The sequence below is a fragment of the Stegodyphus dumicola genome, chromosome X2, assembly GCF_044657685.1.
Source record: "Stegodyphus dumicola isolate Sdum_Otavi_A_Nest chromosome X2, ASM4465768v1".
In the NCBI taxonomy this organism is placed as follows: domain Eukaryota; kingdom Metazoa; phylum Arthropoda; class Arachnida; order Araneae; family Eresidae; genus Stegodyphus; species Stegodyphus dumicola.
Genome location: NC_140781.1, coordinates 1,721,033 through 1,742,989, shown reverse-complemented (window position 1 = coordinate 1,742,989; position 21,957 = coordinate 1,721,033). Strand labels below are relative to the sequence as shown.

Sequence of the window (21,957 nt, the reverse complement as noted above, 5' to 3'; positions counted from 1 at the left end):
ACGAACAAGGACAGTTGATTTTTTCAGTTGCTGTATGAAAACGGTTTTAAATATTCGGATATGCGCCTGGAAGTTTTGTCGTCAGCGTACGTTGCAGCAGCATTTATAGCGTATTTTGACTGACGATGTACAACAAGCGTTTTGCATCAATGTGTGCTAAATGAAGCATTCTTTTGCTAATGCGTTGCCAATATAATATTTACTTGTTGAATACTGTGGGCTGGACTGGTAAGCATAGTCCTTTCGTTGTTAAATAATTGTTCTGTAATGCAAGAATAATGATTTTACACTTTTGTTTTTAATTTTTGGTCCAAAGGGGCAATTTGCCCTGAAGGACTATTCGTTTTGGCATTTCGCGTTGAAAACTGTAAGCGGCAAATTTTTTTTAAAATTATTGCCACCAAATAATATCGCCCTGTACTATATTTAAAGAAATTAAATAATGAAGAAACTACATGAATGAATGTATATTTCTCGCATTGTGATAAAACAGCGGTACTTAGAGCCATCAAAATTTGAATATCGTAATCTTCCATAGAATATGGGCATGTGGAAGCCCTAATTTGAATTTTAAATTTTAATATCGATTTCATATTCATTATCAAATTCTAAAGATATGCTCATTTGAAAATTATTTTGCGATATTGCTGTTGAACTGAATTTTATGGTTTTACTACGTGTAACATTATATTTAATAAGTAAAGGTAATACACAAAACGTTAAAAAAACGCCCCCTTTGGACGTAATTTCAAATCAGAAACCTTTCAGATTTTTTTCATATTAATTTTTTATTCATTTATTTTCTTTTAATGAGACAACCTCAAGCAGGAATTTCTAACACATTATGCCTCCACTCTGGAACTGGAAAATCGCATCAGAGTGGCAGGAGTAATGTATAGTTTTCAGCGCTACTTAGAAAAATGTATGGTGTCATGTGTCCCTCATTTGGCATTGGTCGTAATGAAACAGTGATCGATGAATGGTATTTTTGTAACGACTGTTTTTCACAGAGGATAATAAATGAGAAGTCAAGGGTGTTTACTTATAATACTGTTTTATTAATACGGTATAAGGCCTGCTGCCCTTTTTTTATGATTTATTTAAAACTTTGGCGTGAGTGAGACAGTTTTCTTGGGTTTGGTTTATTAGATTACGGCAAAGCACTCGAGGGCTATCTGCCTTAAGGAAGGGATGCCTTCGTGGAGGACATTTTAAGGGAAACTGGCTCGTATACACGCTACACATGGGGAAAACCACGAAAACACCCATGCAGCCAGCCCGTTCGCGAGATTCGAACCTCGAACCCAACTACCAGTGTTCAGCGACGTTACCGCTCGGCCGCTGGTGGGCCCTCAGTTTTCTTGGTATAACTTTAAAAATTAAACTCGGTGTTAAGTCGAGACTCGGAATCTCCGCGCACGTGTTACTGGCTCCATGTTTGCGTGAACTCAGGGTATGCTAATATGGCCTGCTAAAGATATTTAAAAATTCTTTCGTAATAAGTTTGCATTCCGGTAACTAGTGGAGCGTTTTTAAAAATAAAAATCTAGCAGTGTTCCGAATTTAAATACGATCAATTAAAATATTGTTGAAAGTTCTAGCGAGTGTTCTTTATTTTTCGGGAGTGCTTCGGATTTCATTTTAATATTTTCTGTTTGTTTCTCAATTTTTTCTGAAGCAAACCTTTTTCCATCAGTTTTTTGTTGATGACCTCCGCAGTTTATGCTTTTAGTCTATTTCCTAGATATATGAGTAGATGATGAATAATTTTAGCTGTTTGATTGTAGGTGTTGAATTTCATCAACCTACAGATTGTTTATTGAAACTGTTAATCATGAAGTACATCTCTCTGAACTTTATTGTAATGGTAATCGCTATAAATCTTAAAAATACGCATTATCTTTGTCTGATGAAAACTGTAGGTCCATTATCAAGGAAATTCCCTTGTAAAGTTTTGCATGATTTTTTTCCTTCAACGGAAAGTTGATTCATTTTTTATTAGGATGATTAATATTTGTATTAAGGGACATAGCTTATTTTATTGTAATTTTTTTCTCTTGAAAATGTAAGATAAAATATCATTAATTATACTTTGCTTTTCAGAATTTTTTGTTTTTTGTATTCTTTTATGTTATTTATTGCTCATTTCACTGTTTTTAAGATATTGAAAAATTTTGAGTGATTTTTTTTAGGAAACGAAGTTCTTAACCTCCTTTATACCATTTGAGTTCTTAAGATTTTGCAAAGGGAAGTTGGTTAATTTATTTATTAGGATAATTAATATTTGTATTAAGGGATATTGCTTATTTCATTGTAATTTTGGTATACGTAATAACTTTTTTTTTTTATGAAGTTGTTCTGCAGAGTAAAATTCTACGCAGATTTTAAATTTAACGTTTGGTTCCCTTCAGCCATTTTTCCGGTACATTTAAAAGCCAGACGAGGGCTGGCAGCGAAGCTGCTAGTTTTAGATATACCGAAGCAAAATTTGTTTGTATACTATTCTGACAGTTGATGCAATAGACGCTGCTTTGGTATTTCGTTCCAGCCTCGAATCCTGACGAACCATGAGTTGCATGGGCTTTCCGTGGTTTTTTCCCTATGTGTTAACATAAGTACGAACCCATTTCCTTGATACCTTGATATGGGAGTTGTTATACAGGATTTCTACTACAAAGCAGTATTTTCCTGTAACCTAAGATAGTTCCAGGTTGGGCATGGTGATGAATGTTCATGATGTAATACTAGCGGCGAGTGACCTTGAATGAAAAGAAGAGCAACTTGATCATCTGTAGCCCGATAAAAGTGACTGAAGCAGAACCAATTTCCCTTAGAAAGCCCTCCAGGAAGGCATTTCTCTTTTAAGTAGATAGGTGTGGTGCGTTGATAAGTCAACCTTATCTTGCCGATGAATCCTAGCACATATCAGTATCGGATTTTTGTTTATTTTCAATACGGCAAAGCACATGAAGGCTGGAGAGAGGAAGGGCTTTCAAGGGAAACTCGCTCATCTTCAAGTTCCATATGTAGAAAACCGCCGGTGTGGAGTGCTAAAATTATGAAATAGCTAAGAAAATATACAGTTTTAAGATTTTATCAAGTGGTGTCGGCAAAATCAACAGTATCTATTTCTGCGTTAAAATTTTATTAACGTAAATTAAGCTGAAAATGTATAATGTACGTATGCTTTTTTTTTTTTTTTTTTGTTTGTGTGTGTGTGTGTGTGTGTGTGTGTGTGTGTGTCGGTTCAGCAAAGTTTCGTAGGTTTCGAAATCTTTTGTGTGTGTGAGTGTATCATATTCGACTCATGATGATAACGACTTTGATGATAACATCATATTCGCCTTTTGATGAATTTACTCTTTTTTTGCCATGGGAGGATATGAATTTGTAACTTCTTAGTTATAAAAATAAAATTCAAATTAGTAAATACCTGATACCCATATTCTCCTCTTTTTGTTCTCCGTTTCTCATCTATTAAATATGCTGCAAGTTTAGTAGTTTAATGACGTTAGGCTGTTTCTAGTACTGACGTCACTCATTTACAAAAATAGAAGAAATGAAGATGGAAAGGAAGTAAGGAATAAGTTGCTTTTGAACAGACTAGGAGGCAGTGACGTCATATAAAAGTATAAGAACCTTAATCTACTGTTTCTACATTAATTTATAAGCAGAACCCAATACATTTAGCAGCTCTTTCGACGTATTTCGTCATGTTTAGTAAAAAATAAAAGCGAGCTTTTACTCATTTTACAATGCTTTTTTTATATGTAAAGTATGTAATTTATCTTTATCATGATTCGAAATATATAGCTATTATTAGCCTTTTTCAGCAACCAAAATATGCTTATCAAAGTAAATAGAAATTTATTTCGTTTTGCGGTTGTAACTTGTCGAATAAGCGGGGGACGCCCGTACGTTTTCATAAAATTTCAAAGCTGCGTGGTAAGGAGTGGGTTTATAAACACCCTTGTATCGGCTTCTTTTGCTGTGTCGCGCAGCAGAATTAACTATAGAATATAACACCTACATATTTCGTTTTTGTAGTTCATGGCCATTCGAGTGTGGTCCGTGTTAGACTTGGAACATTCTGACGCCTATTGCAAGGTACGTTTGGACCGCTCCCGTTTTTTTCGATATTTAGGTATCATTATTGAAATTAAGTACATATTTAAACTGTAACGCTACATTTTAAGTGTGAACTGTCTAATACAAAATTCTTTATCAGGTTTCGCTAAAAATCTAATTCGCTTCGCGAAATGTTAGCAGTTTTATCTCATTTGCAATAGCAATTGTGAGAAACAATTTCTTATCTAGACATGACTGCAAACTGCAAGGAAAGAAAATACGTAAAAAAGAAAGGTTGCGGAATATATGAATGTTTATTAAATTGCTGTTGGAATTTCCGTGATCTCCTCCTCTAACGGTCATGAAATGAAGATGATCCTGTTAGTTTTATGCTTCTGTTTTTAGTTATACGAGAAAATGCAGTTTTGTGATACAAAATGCCTATTTTTTAATAGAAGCCGAAACGAGTGATCGCAATGTATTATATGCAAAAATAGTAAATTGTGAAATCCTTTCTGGAAGTGACTGTTCACCAGACAGTTGAGCAAATATATAACTGTCTATAAACGCTGTGGGGTGTTAATCTTTCTACATCGTTGTTGAAAATAGCACAGGTTTGATTTGGTTTATGTAATCACGGCAAAGCCTCAAGGGCTATGTACCTAAGGGAAGGGATGCCTTCGTGGAAAACTTTCTAAGGGAGACTGGCTCATATACACGTTACACATGGGGAAAACCACGAACATGCCCATGTAGCCAGCCCGTTCGCGGGATTTGAACCTCGGACCGAACTACTAGTGTCCAGCGACTTTACTGCTCGGGCCCTTTGGGCCTGAAAAATAGCATAAGGTTGTTTAAAACATCTGCTTCGTATAACGTTATTTAAAGCAGCTCTGCATTTTGAATAATAATAATAGATATGTGACTATATTTAGATATACGCAGTTGCTTAATAATGTTTGCATACATATTTGTGCCTTTGATGCCAATAACAATTCCCATGGATTATCTGGGGGAAAAGTATTACCCTAAATGATTCCGCCTTCTGATTCGGATAAATGAGGTTTTGCTTTAGTTGTATTCAAAGGGTTCATGTTCTACTGCTTTATTAGAGTAGTTTTAATTACGGCAAAGTATCTGACTGATTAATCTGGTATTACATCAGACTGGCATTCGCGCGTGTCACCGAACAGTCTGGGTAATCAGTTATGGCGAGGCCCACCAGCGGCTGAATACCGGTAGTTCGGTCCGAGGTTCGAATCCCGCGAACGGGCTAGCTGCATGGGCGTTTTCCCCATGTGTAACGTGTATACGAGCCAGTTTCCCTTAAAAACTCCTCCACGAAGGCATCCCTTTCCTTAGGCAGATAGTAATTTGATAGATAGTTTGTGCAAGATTTTTTTTTTAAATCAGTGTAATTATTTCGAATGCGAAATTTAAACATTCATTTCTTTAACTCTAGAATGCATACAGGGGTTGTACACAAACTTAATTTTTTTTAAAATTTGACACTTGTTTTGTTCTACACCATCAATATTGCAGAGTCCTTTTTTTTAATCACAGTATATACGCATGTAAGATATAACAAAATTCGATGGCTGCGCTAAGAAACGATTGGCGACCTCAAAATTAACTATTCTAAATTTGGTGTTCTCCCCCCTAAGTTCATCTGTTCTCCCAAATTTGAGATCTTTCCACTTTACATAACAGCCTAAAATTAACCAATAGCAGTTTAGCTGTACTTATGCAACTACTTAGTATAACTACTCTTCGCAAGCGACTACGTCATTCCTTTTCCCAGCTTCCGCCATTCTTTCCACCTTCTTTAATGGCGATCGTTGTCTGCTTTTGTTCTTATTTGTTGGTTTCTGCTGTAGTAAACATAATAACATGTTTTGTCACACTGTTCCTGTCCTTTTTTGTGTCGTCATTACCGCACCAAGAAAGCGTTTCCGTCCATGCATTGCTCTGATTTTCCATCGTGTAGGTCTCTTCTGGAAGTTTGTAACTGATTTGCTAAAACACCCTGTATATATATATATATATATATATTTGAATTGTGATATCACTGATTTTATAATCGAGAACCTGACTGTCTCATATCCTTTCGTGAATGTCAAAATTCTATATATACTCTTGTGTTAGAATAGTTAGCATATAGTTACCTATGTTCACATTATGAAAGTGAGGTGATGTTCTATTAGCTATTTAGTTTGCAAAACATGTATTTTTCCAAATCGTGTAAATTAACTAATGTTTTTAATTGAAATTTATTTAATCCGATATTTCAGTTTGTAAGCCATTTTAAGGGGTATCAGAAACCCCTATACCGACTACTAGTGTCCAGCGACTTTACTGCTCGGGCCCTTTGGGCCTGAAAAATAGCATAAGGTTGTTTAAAACATCTGCTTCGTATAACGTTATTTAAAGCAGCACTGCATTTTGAATAATAATAATAGATATGTGACTATATTTAGATATACGCAGTTGCTTAATAATGTTTGCATACATATTTGTGCCTTTGATGCCAATAACAATTCCCATGGATTATCTGGGGGAAAAGTATTACCCTAAATGATTCCGCCTTCTGATTCGGATAAACGAGGTTTTGCTTTAGTTGTATTCAAAGGGTTCATGTTCTACTGCTTTATTAGAGTAGTTTTAATTACGGTAAAGTATCTGACTGATTAATCTGGTTACAATGTTAAATTCTGTACAATGTACTGGTAATCTGGTACAATGCTGACAATGTTAAATTGGCCATTTTCGATGTACCTTTTCTCAAAATGTGCTGTAGATACAAGCTTGAAATTTTTTCTGCAATTAAAGTATACCTATCTGATTATACTGAAATGAGCTTTTGAAACATTTTGAATTTTAGAGTAAATTACAGAATATTTTGTTAGGCATAGTAAAATTTAGCACTTTTCTCTCTCTCTCTCTCTCTCACACACACACACACACAAAAAAAAAAAAAAAAAAAAAAAAAAAATTAAAATTTTTTTCTAAGTTTATTACAAAAAGCTCATTTCAGTAAATATCAGGGAACATAATAAATAAGCCATAAAAAGTTTAGATACCTGTGAGCAGTAGTTCCTGAGAAAAGGTACATTGAATATTAAAAAATCACGTTTGGAGAAAACGCGTTTTTATGTAAAAATCCTCATTGATCAAAGCAGTAGATGACAAATTAAAACTAGATTTTTTTTTTACAGTTCTAATTTTCATAGAGATTAAAGAATGGTATTTTTAGAAAGATAAAAGTGTAGAGAATTTGAAAATGCAAAAATCCGAAATCACAGTTTTTTGAAGATATTGTGTTTCCAACACCCCTTAATTAATTGTCGATAAATTTAATATTTTACATAAATGAATTTATTTTTGAGGATTGTCGATCTATGTGTAAGATGAATACAAGCCGTTTTTCCATAGAAAGTCCTTAACGAAATCGTCCCTTCCCATGAGCAGATATTTTTGATCACCTTTCTATGGTTTAATCATATAAGCTAACCTATCTTAGGCTTATCGAGAAATATTGGGTTTTTATGGGTTCAGAGATATACGTTTTAACTGCACGGCCGGTTTATCTTGCCGTGCTGAGTTGGAAAGAAACTGAATATCTATAAAAAAAGTTTTCCACGAAGTGATAACCTTGAGTAATTAAATTTCATAGTTGAACCTCAGTCATTATACGGCAGTCGAAATAATTCTGAAGTACGTTGTTTTTACATGATAGGTGCTTTAAAAACACGGAAATATCACAACTGACTGTGTTTATTAACACAGTCACACAGAATATTCTTACTCATCCGTGAAATTTTATATCTTATTTTGGAAACGGAAGTAATGTTGAACAGAAAATTGAGGCTTTTATTAATATTGCATTTTGTTTAATTTTTATCACACCTTTTCCTTAATTTCATAATTTTTTTTTAAACCTAAATACGTATTCAACTTTTGGGAGTCTTTTATATGCCATAAGGAAGTGTTTTTCATGAACAGCGTGACTGTAGCGTGTTAAAAGCTTGTGGAAAAAAAAAAAAAAAAAATGTTTCGACAATATTCTAAATATGTGAGATAAATATAATTTGAGTACTTATTAGTAGATACCTTAAATAGATTTCTCTTGTGACTGCTGATAAAGGCATTTCTAGCAGTCTGCCCTCGAATAGCTTTTAGCTGCTCAGATAAAAGCCTTTCTGGGTAGATAGTTTTCGAGTGCTTCCCGTATTTCATAAATAATTTGACTTATGGTGCAGAATCAAATTTACCATAATCTCTGATTTTATTTTCTAATGAAGATTATTGATTATTTTAATAAGCATTTTATTTTATTCTTTGGCTAAAAGCCATAGTATAGCTACTACGCAGGAGCTTAATATGATTAATTTAATCAGGCAAGAACACGTTAGGAGATGAAATTTCTATAATCTGGACAAATTTCGTTAGAACATTTTGCCATACACGTAGTTCTGAGTTTCGAAAAAAGCATGTTTGAATGGGATATCTTACAGCTTCAGTTGATGGAAGTGTTTTTTAATCAAGAAGTAATTCTGGGCATAGGATTTTTATATCGCGTATCACGAATTAAAAGTTTTCGCATGTGTTTTCTGCGTTTTAATCCAACCTCGTTTTAATTGCTGCATAGTTCAGTTTGGAGCTTAATAATGCCTGTTAATATTGAAATTATAATCAAGAATCGCTCAATTTCTAGTCTCATGCTTTAAGACTTATAGAATCTTAGTTCATTGACGAATTAATTATAACGCTGGAATTTTCCCTTCGTTTTTCTGGCAGTCACCGCTTTTATTATTCCAGTGCAAGTTCCGAAGGAAGCACGTGGTGCATTCAAACAGGCTTTCCTGCGGGCCACAACATATGAGGTCAACGTCCTTCTAGGTGTCCAGTAGCGAGACGATTCCATCCATCATTGACCTTCATGGGTACGAAAGCCGAACACCAGTAATTGGACTGTTCCTCTTTTTAAATTAATTCTTGCTGTTTATTTTCGTTTAGCATCGCTTCTGTGACATCGCGTGGATTTGGAGCTCTGATCCTGATGGCATTTATTTGCCGTTTTGTTCTATGTCTCCGGATTTAAGCAAGAAGTAGCGAGCTGTTTTGGCAAATGTTTTGGATATTAAGTGGTCGAATGTGTTTGGAATTATGTGCGGTTGTTTTAAATTGGACGTGCCAGAAAAGAATGCCTTTTCTAAAAATGTGAAATTCTAAAGGTGGGTTCCTTTTTAATTAAAAATTCATTTATTTTAAATTTACAGAAATCTAATCAATATTAGTTGTAAAGGAAGCGTACGTATTGGATTGTTTAAAACTGTTATTATTGACGGCTTTTTATTTTTATCGGACTGTTTGATATTTATCTCTTTGAGAGGTTTTCCGTGCACGTAATTAGTTGCGTTTTATTTCGTGAAGTTGTAATATTCAAAATTTTGCAGAGTTTAGTAAAATTATGATGACAGAACTTAGTTTTGAGACCATTGGATCCGTAATCAACAGTAATAATTTTTATCCAGATGCTATATTGTAGTTTACAACAATGAAATTTATTTACCTTTCATTATTTTTTTAAGTTCCATTAAATGAAAGTGATGATTCCATATTGAATTTTTTCCCAGCAGCAGCCGCATTAAGTTTGCTAAATTGTTACTGTAAAACATGAGAATGAAAATGTCGTCTGTCTTAAGTGAAATGTTTTCGTGGATAATTTTCGAAGGGGCGGCGTCACACATTTCTGTGACCGATGGGGAAAACTCGATGTAGCCAACTCTTTCCTAATCGAACTCGGGACAAAATGTGTTTTTACCGGTCTGATTCAATCAATCACAAGTGAACTTGATTTGAAAGCTGAATATGCGAATATCGAATGTTTCTTCAAAAATTATAGAAATTTGGCTGTGGTACAGAAATATGTTTGAAAGCTAGCGTAATGTATTCCTGTTTCTTGTATCGGTTTTCATTAATTGCTGAGTACTTATTAATTTACTGTGGTCACAATATTACCTCGTTGACTGCTTTTCTTTTCGCAACAGTAAATATATTTATTGAGAATTTTGAAGAGAACGCATTAAATGGTGCAACATTGCTACGATGTATAATAAAATATATAGTGAGCTTTGTTTACATTGTAGTGTGCTTGGTTAATTAAGTAAAGCAAAGCACACGCGGACTATCAACGTTGTGTAAGGGAGCCTTCATGAAGGACTTTCGAAGGAAAGCTAGCTCGTATTTACCTTACAAATAGAGAAAAACCACGAAAGCGCCTTTGGAGCTAGCCGAGATTCGAAGGCGGTTTGAACCACGAGTGTTCTGTTGTCTTATGCATTCGGACTTTGCTGGGCATTGTATGTTTGGACGCAATAGTGTAAAACGTAATTCGCAAGAAACTTAAATTTGATTAGGCGAGTGCATATTGCTATAAAAATTGAGAAAAAGAGAAGTAATCTAGCATTTTAAATGAAAGATTGGGGTCTTACAGAATTGCCAGTGAGTGGCTCGCACAACGAAAGAATTATTCTGTATTAGTACCGAGTTTCATTATAGGTTAATGTAATCATACATACCGGACGTTAGGTTTAATACAGTCTCCCTGCACTTGTACAATTACTTAGAGTGCATATCCAAGTACCATATCCGTGCCCATTAGCGGTTAGGCACATAGCAGAATGGCGAGCAGTTGTTTGAACAATGTTGGTTGTGTCCGTGGGGATTGCTACATATCTCGCTATAATTTCTTGACGAAGAGCCTCATATCACCGATTTTCTGCGCTGTATGCCGTCCTTCAAGGCTGCCCAAGGCCATTTTGATTCATTATCATACGTCTCATAGTACTGTCATGATAGTACCGACATGGGATGAACTAACACCGTACTATACATTGTAAAGCTTTTTCGATTTAAATTTTAAACCGGTATTTAAATATCATCTCTTAAAGTATGTATCTATTTATCTGACGGATTGTGCAGATGCGAATTCTAATCATCGCGACACAGATGATGGCTGTACCAAGTACTAGTTTCTTGTGCTTGTAAGATAAAAGGAACTGGACAAGTTGTTAAAATGTACTCTTCAAGCTTTTCTAGTCAAAGATTACAGTGAAATTATTTTTCTGAAAAGCATTGTGATCAGAGATTGCTGTCACGGCAAAGAATAGAAAGGCGTAAATTAGAATATGTTTATCGCATATTTTTCCAATAGAAAGACTTTATTTTTAACTTGCATAGAATGGGGGAGGGTGGAAAGTGCAGCTTAGCACTGTGCGAAATATAACGGCAGGGCCTGAGTAAAGCCTCCCCACCGCCCTCTTTTATTATTTTCGTGAAGGAGAAACAAGATTATGAGAAATAAATAGTAGATGACTGGGGGCCATAGGCCCTGGTCAAACTGTGCTTGGCAATGTCATTTCGCCCCCGAAATTTTTCTCTCCTTTGGCATGGTACTGTTTTACTACTTACTGACACCACCTCTGTCATATAGGTCCAAACTTGCTCGCATTTCCATCTCGCCTCCTCCCCCTTTCTACAAAGAAGGGAGTGAAAGAGAAAATGCAGTGAGTTACGTTCAGATCAGTGGTCACAATTAAGAGAGAGACACATTTTAGAGTAAACTGTAAGATTTAATTAGCTGTTGCTGGCTTAAAACATTTTATGTTTCTGCATAAAACATAAAATGTCTGCATAAAACTGCTAAGGTTTAGAATTACAACATGTGCATAGCTGTTGTTGTTGTCTTGTCCATATTACAAATTACTTGTACATATTACGTTATTACTCCACCTGTACTCATGTTACATATTTTAATGCTAAATAGTAGAACATATATAAAGGTATAACATATAGTTACTTACTTCAAGAACACAAATGATGAACTATAATTAAATGAACAGTATACAATAAACAACGTGAAAAGGTCAAAAATGACATCTAACATCCTAAATTAAATTTCAGTTGGATATAAAAGCTGTAACGCTCTTCTGTATTCTAGATAATGTCCTTTTGGTGTGCAAACGATGCACGCTCGTATATGTCCATATGGTCCCATAATTACTTCTTCAGTTGATTCTTGTTTACTTCTTACTCCCATATCCCAGTAGCTTAGACTGTTTTGGTCCTTCTAGTAACACAACGTCTCCGGTCTTAAGGTTACGCTCAGTTGAAGGATTAGCAAAATTATGAGCGTTTCGAAGCTGTAGCAAATATTGCTCTCTCCGCTTGATCCATGTTAGTTTTAAGAGCTTAGATTGGTTAAGCTTTCGCTCAGTTAAAGTTTCGTTTTCTGATACCTTGCTGAAAATTTCTAAAAAATGTTCAGGAAAGTTAATGGTGTGACGTCCTGGAAGTAAAAACTGTGAAAAAGTGAGAGGGCAGGGTTCAGCCTATTCATTTCCTTCGTAAGTTAAGGGTCTATTGTTTAACATGCACTCGAGTTCAGTTAATATAGTAGAGATCTCTTCAATAGTCAGTATTGCTCTCTTTTCTTCAAAGGTTCTTTGATGTTTCTCATCAAACACTCCCAAAATCCTCCCCACCATGGAGAATGTTCAGGGATGAGCTTCCTTATAATTCCTTCGGATGGTAGGAATCTCGCACAGTAGGATCTATGGTGATTTTTTTAAATCCCTGAATTATTTCACATGTGCTGCCGAAATCACCTGGCAGCTCCCTCCCTCTTCTCGCTATAAAACGTTGTGATAAAAAAAAATGGAACTTTTTGCTTACATTTCTGAAATCACTTCAATGTATACAGCACGATGACAGCGCATGTAATTAAGGCTATGTACACCTTTTTTGGATTGCCGCTCTTTTTGTAATAATAACAGCTCTAGTTAAACCAATACCTACCACTGTGAAAGGATTACTTTCGACTACATGATTTCTTGGTAACTGACCCGTTAGCTGTTTGGCCACTGTGTTCTTTTTACACACAAGGCAGGTGTTAGTAATTTTCTTTACCACTTGTCTTCCCTTAGGTATCCAGAAATTACTCCTGATTCTAGATAATGTTGATGCCACTTCTGAATGGAAAGACGTGTGTTCATAACCAGTTAAGTCAGTAAACTTAGATTTCGGCAATATCAGCAGATGTTTTTCCATTTTGAAATATATCAGCTTGCTGGAAACGTCCTTTGACACGCGGTAAAACTATATTGTCAAGATAAGGTGCTAGACTGTAAATCTTTGAAATAAGGAGGTATTTGCTTATTTTCCTTTAATAACTGTATCTCGGTAAAATAACTATCACTCTGTGCTATTCTTATCCAATATTCTGCTTCTTTAATCTCTGATACTGATAAGAAAGCAGTGCCTTTTTTTCAGCCTTCCCGCAAATCGTTTTACTCAAGCTGTAACTCTTAGAATTTCCTTAAACTGCTAAATTTACTGTCATCTACTATAAGTTTCTGTTGGAGGAACAATTGTATTTAGTCGCGCTAAAACTTGATCATTAGCTATTTTTGCTTTAAATTTTTGTTTCGGACATTGATTTTTAAGACATTTCAACCAGGGAGGACCACACCACCGAACGCTATCGTTTACAAGTGTACGAACATTTTCTTCACGAGTTAATTTATCTGCAGGGTTTTCTGGTTCCCAGACAAAAGCCCACTGGACGAAAGTGCACGCTACAAAAGCCCACTATGATAATTGCCCACGCGACTAATACTCTCAGCGATGAAAGCTCACATTGATAAAAGCCCTCGTTGATAAAAGCCCACATAGATATAAGCGCACGCTGATAAATGCCCACACTTGATAAAAGCGCACATAATCAAAAGGGACTTATGCTTTTTTTTATTTATAATTTTAATTATAATAAACGGAGTATTCAGATCTGAATTTTAATGTCTCAAATATGTCTGTTTGTATATTTTATCACTCTTTATTTGTTTAATTTATTAGGTTGAAAGCAAACTTTCTACTCTCTGGTTAAGTGATTAGCTATAACGTTTCGATGATAAACTTTAAATTAATTGCATTTTATTATTTATTTACTTATTTAACTTTGGTATGTATGTGTATGTGAAAATGAAAAATATCATTGTGGAGTTTCTCACATGCTATTTAAGGTAATATGGTTGCCATTAAATATAATTATGTTTCATTATTAAAACTATTAACTTTTTAATTAAAAACACTTGAATTTTATTTTATTTCTTTTTTAGTTTTTCCTTTAGTTCCTTTTAATTCCTTTTTAGTTTAAGAATATTAAAACAGTTAAGCACAATGAAAACTTGGCTAAGATATATTTTATTCTTTCTTTAGACTGAGCTTATTATCAAAGTTTAAACATATCTCTCATTGAAAGCTGTTTTGAATGTGACAGTTATAATTTGGCGATTTTCTTTTAGATTTCGTAATAAATTAAAACTGTCAGCTGACACTCTGTCAGAAAATGAATTCCAAATGTAATTTTTTAATCTTTCAACTACAGCAATTTGGAATAGTGTTTTAAATTTTCATTTTATTTATTTATTTGGAGGGGGGATGGAACAATGCTTTTCTAATTCACGGTTTCTAATTGACATTAGATTAAATTAATTCCATTATTCATTAGAAAATAACTATAGTGAATTATATATATTGACGACATTTCTAAGAGGTCGCCTTTTGAAAGAGACTTGTATTTTTGTGAACATAAACAAACATTGCCAGCGAATATCACATTTCTAAGACCACCATATCTACAACCAAAATCCTTTAAAACCGTGAACGGTTGCGTTTATTAGAGGGCTCACTATATTCTTAATAAAACATTTACATCTTCGTTACACACTTGCTACATTTTGATTTTCTGTCAATGCAGAGGAACAGTGTTTCTATTTCTTTAGAAGTATGTGAAATTAAAAAAATGGACACTATATGTCAAAAATGTAATTAGATTCAAAAACATACCTCTTGAACATGTCTGAAATTCATTATTCTACTCGGAATAAATTTATCTTGAATGAAAATGTTATATAGATAATTAATGAAAGAAAATGTTAGATAAATATTAGGACTCAAAGGCTAAGTCAGGTCAAAGTAGTAAAGGTCATTTCTTCTGAATATATCTTTTCTTAATCATAAAGTGACTTTTCGAACAGCGAATAGGCCGACTAGCGGCCGAGCGGTAAAGTCGCTGAACACTGGTAGTTCGGTCCGAGGTTCGAACGCGAACGGGCTGGCTGCATGGGCGTTTTCTTGGTTTTCCCCATGTGTAACGTGTGTACGAGCCAGTTTCCCTTAGAAAGACCTCCACGAAGCCACCCCTCCCCTTAGGCAGATATCCCTCGTGTGCTTTGCCATAATTAAATACACCAACGAACAGCGAATAAAACGGAAAAGACTGAATAAGTGCGAACGGCAGCGGACAAACGACGCTATTTCGAACTCGGCATGAAAAGAGAACGGACGAAATGGCACTAAGCCAAGGGAAGGCATGCCTTCGTGGAGGACGTTTTAAGGAAACTCGCTCGTTTACATGTAACGCAAGGGGAAAACCACGAAAGTGCCCATGCGGTCAGCCTTTCCATTGGGATTTGAACCCCCAACCGAGCTACAGTGTTCAGTGTTCAGCGTTTTTACCGCTTGGCCGCTGGTGAGCCTTGTGCCTACATGAAAAGCTTAAGAATAGGATGACTGACGCTTTCTTAATGTACAGCTTTTATTCCATTTTTATTAATTTTTATTCATCTAATTATTCATTTTTTCCGATATTTGAACTTTTTCTCAGATTTATTTTCAAAGGAACAATGTCTAGAAAGTTTTGCGAATCGAAAATAAATTATTAAGTCTTAGATGAGATACATTCTACCAATCAAAAAAAAAATGTTTTCATGTTTAGAATGTAATATATGTAAGTTGTTATGCATACTGCTTATCTCGACAAATGTTCAAAATTTTTTTCTCTTTTGAAATCAATAGAATTTTTTTTATGAAACTAACCCCAGTAAAACGTAGAATTTTATTTAATTTTATGTTTGAATGTTAGCTTCAAGAATGGAGCTAACAAACAAGTTATAAGGTCTAATCGTTCGCGGGAGCATGCAAATTGTCAGTGACCTTCTGTAAGATTGCTAGTGACTTCTCACTAATCCGCCGAGCGGTAAAGTCCGAGTTTCGAATCCCGCGGACGGGCTGGCTGCATGGGCGTTTTCGTAGTTTTTCCCATGTGTAATTTGTATACGAGCCAGTTTCTCTTAGAAATTCTTCCACGAAGGATATCCTTCCCTCAGGCAGATAGCCCTCGAGGCTTTGCCATGCTGAGTAACAGAATAAGGATAAAGGTTGAAACCTTTTATCCAAGAGAACTATTTACAAGAGTACACCTTGTGCTTAACATATAGACCACTGCTTGTGGTGTTATGTTACGTAGAAATGAAGGGGCCACCTAATATTTACCTGACGTAAGTAGACATAAGCTCTACACACTGACTAGAAAAACAGCAACCTTCCGGCGTCTTCGAGTCACGATGAAATTGTGACTCCAGCCAACACTGCAAGTTCTGCCACCGCCGAGCGTTAAATTAGATCAAGTAAAATGCATTATATTACATGATATATATATAGCGATACATAGTTGTACAGGTGCATGTTTTATGGCGTTATTTATTGTAATGGGTACAGGATATTACATATTGCAATAGATAAAGGCGTGATGTACTTTTAGGGCGTGTTTGCAAACATGATCTGTTTACATCAGTGTTTACTATCAAAATTAAGTTAGCATTATAAAATTGTTTACAAAGCTTACTTCATTCTGCATATTTATGCTTACTGCTTACATTTAAATATTTTTGTGTAGATGTGCTGATACTTTAGCTACTCAGTATTGACGAATGAGTTGCTAAAGTATCAGTACAATCATACAACAATACTTGAATTGTGGTGTTGATATTTCAACAACTCAATCGACAAAATATTGAGTTGCTAAAGTATCAGCGCAACTAATAAACTTAACATTTCAAGGTAATAAAATTAAATAGAGGTGTAGAGTTACTCACTATGTAATTCTAAGTTACTGCTGGAAGTGAAGAATGTTAAGAACTGATAAGCGAATAATCGCTTGAGTTCGCGTGACAAGAAAGAACAAGATAGAAGGGTAAATTAACCCTTCATTATTCCAACTAAAATTTAACAAAACTCCGTCTTGGAGTGTACAATAAAGACGACACTTGGGCTTTGAACTTAAGAGACTAAGAATAATACTAAACTAATCTAAACTAAAGAGGTATAGCCGAAGCTATCAAAATTCTAACAGAGTTGGCCCCTTAACGTTAATAGACTGCGAAGCTATCAAAGGCCTAAAGTACGGCCGAGCGTGATAATAGCTTACCAGAGAGTAGCCTAAAAAAGCGCGAACGCGCGCAGACAGAATACCTTGTTTCTATCTAAAGAGGTATAGCCGAAGCTATCAAAATTCTGACAGAGTTGGCCCCTTAACGTTAACAGACTGCGAAGCTATCAAGGGCCTTTAAAGTACGGCCGAGCGTGATAATAGCTTACGAGAGAGTAGCCTAAAAAGGCGCGAACGCGCGCAGACAGAATACCTGGTATCTCTCTCACTTCCGACCGAAGAACTTCGCGGTTAAATACCGCTCTTCCTCATTGTGTATTCAGACGTGATTCTAACATTACGTTCTGGCCAGAAGTAGTAAGTTGAAGTTAAGAATCGCTAGGAAAGGAACTTTAACTCAAAATTTAACTGTTAATAAAATTAACATAATTCTTACAGAAGAATTCAAGATTAGCCTAACAGGCTTTCTCAGACAATTAACTTACTGGCGCTCTTAATTCAACGGCCTTAAATGGTTAAACTCTGACAGCAGAAGTCGACGTAGCCGATTCTCGCATTCCCTTTCAATCGCAAAAGCTTCGCCTTAAATACTCTTAATTCATTTGCATCCTAAACATGTTTACTTACTAACTTATTTACATTCGGGTGAGGAAGCGGAAAGTAGAATTGACAGTACAAGCTGAAATAATACATAACATGATACAAGTTATGTAGCCACTATTTCTGTGTTGTCAGAATATGAAACTCGTGTACGGGAAAACAATGTATTTCGAGGTGAAGAAAATGACCTTAATTTGATAGTTTTTCTACATAATAAATTTTTACATGTTATGTGTTTCTTTTTCTTAATCTAGGCACAATAATGTTCAACATGTAATAACAGCATAAAACCCACAAAAGAAATGTTCCAGTGAAATTCAGTTTCTAAATGCTCTTAAATTTGCTTCATTGAAAGTTTTTGCATATAAAAAATTACGATAAATTAAAATGAACTGTTTTTCAAGCGTTTACAGTTAATCGAGTAACATAATATTTTTATTGAAGTAAAAATTATTTTTAATGTGCAAGATTACTTTTCTTACAACGCTGGGCTCATGGTTTTTAAATCCTCTTGTTCTTGAGTTCAGAAACCTTAGTTATTAAAATTATTCGAATAGTTTAACTTTTATGTGGTTTCATATTTTTCATTTTAACTTTCATATGGTTTCGTTTTCAACCATATGAAAGTTAAAATGAAAAATATTACTTTTACGTAAATTTTAATATATGTTATAATTTAATTTTTTTTAGAAATAGTTCAGTAGTTTTACTTTTAAAGAATGGCTTTGCTTCGATATAACAAACATATTTAATTAGTTCATGAAAAAGCTGTTACAGACGCTATCGAATGAGGAATTAGCATATTTTTCCACTTTGCAGTTTTACTGCAAAAACAGTCAATTATTCCTTTAAAAATGGTTAAGAAATAGTTAATTCCTTTCGTTTTCCAGTAATTGAAATTTTTAAAATAATTGAAATTCTAACTAAATCCTTAGATAAAAAGTTATTCAAGAACTGGACAAAAGAAATGCAAGAAAGGGGTTAACTTCAGTTACAAGCGGAATTTCAGATATTGTTATTTTCTAGTAACTAACAATAAACATTTAAAATCCTCTTTAATTTATTCCTTTAATTAATTCCAATCTTTAATTGCTCTCCTGCCACGCCTTCCCTTCTGAGGCCATTCTTTGGCACCCCAGGTTCGATAGAGGATAAAGCAATTAAGCTCTTTAACTACATTTTCACACAGCTGGGGGCAAAAGAAAAGGAACGCAATGGTTTCCCGCCTGAATAGCCAGCGGCTAGTTAGAAAACTGCATGACAAAAACCCACAAGACGAATGCCCACTTAAAAACAGCACACATTTCCAGGAAATCCAAAATAGTTATGACTTCCTGAAAATTTTTACGAGTAATAATTATTATGATTAAAAATGAAATTTCAAATGGGAATGAAATTAATTTATGTAAAATCCAGGTTGTCAAAATTTAACTAGATTATTTGAAACCGTGCTTTTAATTCACCATTAAAACAGTGTTTGTGATAGCGCACACAAATGTTTTCTTAATCACAATAGAATAAGGTACTTTTATTTTTTTCGTTGAAATAAAAGTTCGGCTCCGTATTAAATTCATTATATGCAAAATTGTTTGCAGTGTTATATTATTCATAAATTATTCTCTGTATATGATGAAAAGTTACATACATTTTATACTCCTTATAATTTTGTAGAATTAAAAGGAGCAGTGTGGCCAGTATTCCCTTTCACCTCCCTTTGTCGGACTTATACGAGGGCACTTCCATTTGTCGCGTAAATATAAAAACAAAGTTACACATACATGTATAGGTTTTTAGTTATATTATTTTGATTGACTCTCTGTTCTATATACATACAGGATTTTAATTCAGTCGGAGCCCAACATTAAATGTGTTCCGCTACTTAAATTTATTGTTTAATTATTTTTATTAATTTAATTTATTTTTAATTTTATCTTTATTCTTGAATCTGCTTTGCGAAGCTGAAGAAAAAAGGTAAAAATATTAATTTTAATGTAGCATATATATGGATGTGGGTTTTTGTCAATGTTGGCTTTTATCAGCGTGCGCTTATATCTATGTGGGCTTTTATCAATGTGCGCTTTCATCGGTGTGGGTATTAGTCGCGTGGGCAATTATCTCAGTGGGGTCTTTTTTGTGGGCTTTTGTCGCGTGCGCTTTCGTCCAGTGGGCTTTTGTCTGGTCACCGGTTTTACCCGGACAATAATTCCCCTTCTCAAGCAATGCACACTGCGGGAGGATAAAAAGGGGGGGGGCAGTTCTATATCTCTCGTTCTACTGTGCCGATTGAGAAAATTCAACTTGCATTTTTCATGTTTCAAAAGCACGACTTGGGATGTGTATTAGATTTACATATAACATTGTTCTAATATACATATTTTGACACAAAATCGGACTTTTTCTGAAATAACATACCAATTTTTTTCCATATTTCAATTCTAGGACTCAAATTACGCCAAACTACCACGTTTTGTAAAAACTGCACGAGCAGTTTTTGAAAAATTAGCTCTCAAAATTTTAGCTCCTCAATGTTGAGTTTGGTATATATTTATTAATCTCTCTTTTTTATTAAACTTATTTGATTCTTCCTTTCACATTTCGAAATTTAGGTTCATTCCAAATAAAATTCACTCATTTTTTATGATTCATTTTTAAAATTTGTATTTTAAAATAATTTTTATAAATTTTTCAAAAACATTTTTGAATTATAATCTATAAAAATTTTACTATCATCCTAAAGTAGACGTATTTCTAAGCATACGTACAAAAATTAAAATTTTTTATTCAAAATTTCCGAAGATATACGTGAATTTATATATTGGCGCGTTTTGAAATTTGGCATATTTGTTAAAAGCGATAAAACATCAAATGTGGTATAGAAACTTTGCTAAAATTACTTGAAGGTAGGAACGCAGTGACCTTTTTCCCGCTCATGGCCAATGCAAAAAGGTAGGAACGAGGTGTCTTTATTCCCCGCTCCGGCATAATGGAAGGGAAAGGAAAATTGGTTGCCATATATTAAGAAGTTCGCCAAGTAAATTATTCTTGGCGCAAACAAAAAATTGTTCCAAGATAAATTTTTGAATTTCTCTGTAAATTTCGGACCAAATTTTACAAAATTTAATATCTAAGCATAATTTCAGTCGTAGAATTGAAATATGGAAAAAATTGTTATGTTATTCCAGAAAAAGTCCAATTTTGTGTCAAAATACCTATGTTAGAACAATGCTACATATAAATCTAATATATATCCTAAGTCGCGCTTTCGGGACTGCAAAAAATTAGTTGTTTTATTCAAAATTTCCGAAGATATACGCGAATTTATATATTGGTGCGTTTTGAAATTTGGCATATTTGTTGAAAGCGAAAAAACATCAGATGTAGTTTAGACACTTTGCTAAAATTATTTGGAAGTAGAAACGATGCGACTTTTTTTTCGGGTCATGCACAATGTAAAAAGGTAGGAACGAGGTAAGATTGCTGGAGTGCTCCCCACCCACCTGATCACGAAGTGGTCTTATGATCGTAAAGGGGCACCCATAAAACCAAAAATAACTAAGAAAAATATATGTTAGTATAAGAAAACAAAAATAAGGAAAGGTACACTGCTTAAAAATAAAAATACTGGGCCGATTGACAAAATTCAAACTGCGTTTTTCATGTCTCGAAAGCGCGACTTAGGATATATATTAGATTTATATATAGCACTATTATAACATAGGTATTTTGACACAAACTCGGACTTTTTCTGAAATAACATATCAATTTTTTTCCATATTTCGATTCTACGACTCAAATTATGCCAGAATACCAAGTTTTGTAAAATTCGTACGAGTAGTTTTTAAAATATTAGCTCTCAAAATTTTAGCTCCTCAATGTTAATTGAATACGGATTCACTCTCTACCCTGGAATCTCTTAAAAATACCTCTTTATGTAATGATATTATTGTCAATATACAGCAGTCTCTCGGAGATCTGGAGAAGAAGGGTTTATGGAAAGG

At 34.4% G+C, this 21,957-nt stretch overlaps 1 protein-coding gene across 3 annotated transcripts in view; it reads left to right on the top strand.

The window, feature by feature from the left end:
- Positions 1–21,957, top strand: part of ck (unconventional myosin-VIIa ck) — a 361,748-nt gene that overhangs the window by 28,853 nt on the left and 310,938 nt on the right. The window contains exon 1 of one of the 3 annotated variants that reach the window (XM_085809041.1): positions 9,033–9,302. The exons of the other annotated variants lie outside the window; for them this stretch is intronic. The gene's annotated coding sequence lies outside the window, so the exon portion shown is untranslated. Of the gene's footprint in view, positions 1–9,032; positions 9,303–21,957 lie in introns of those variants that run through there. 3 annotated transcript variants of the gene reach the window in all.